The sequence below is a fragment of the Lupinus angustifolius genome, chromosome LG14, assembly GCF_001865875.1.
Source record: "Lupinus angustifolius cultivar Tanjil chromosome LG14, LupAngTanjil_v1.0, whole genome shotgun sequence".
Taxonomy (NCBI): domain Eukaryota; kingdom Viridiplantae; phylum Streptophyta; class Magnoliopsida; order Fabales; family Fabaceae; genus Lupinus; species Lupinus angustifolius.
In genome coordinates this window covers 12,205,129-12,205,750 of record NC_032022.1, presented here as the reverse complement: position 1 = coordinate 12,205,750, position 622 = coordinate 12,205,129, and positions in this window count along the sequence as shown.

The window sequence follows — 622 nt, the reverse complement described above, 5'->3', positions numbered from 1 at the left end:
TAGGATTAGTGTTAGGGTGAGGATGAGGATGAGGATGAGGATGAGCATGAGCATGAGGATGAGGATAGGATGAGATTGAGGATGAGGATGAGGATTACGATTAGGATTAGGATTAGGATTAGGATCAGGATTAGGTTTAGGATTAATTTTAGGGTTAGGATTAGTGTTAGGGTGAGGATGAGGATGAGGATGAGGATGAGCATGAGCATGAGGATGAGGATAGGATGAGATTGAGGATGAGGATGAGGATTACGATTAGGATTAGGATTAGGATTAGGATCAGGATTAGGTTTAGGATTAATTTTAGGGTTAGGATTAGTGTTAGGGTGAGGATGAGGATGAGGATGAGGATGAGCATGAGCATGAGGATGAGGATAGGATGAGATTGAGGATGAGGATGAGGATTACGATTAGGATTAGGATTAGGATTAGGATTAGGATTAGGATTAGGGTTAGGATGAGGATGAGGATGAGGATGAGGATGAGGATGAGGAAGAGGATGAGGATGAGGATGACGATGAGCATGAGTATGAGGATGAGGATGATGATAAGGATGATGAGGATGAGGAGGAGAATGAGGATGAGGATGAGGACGAGGATGAGGACGAGGATGAGGACAAGG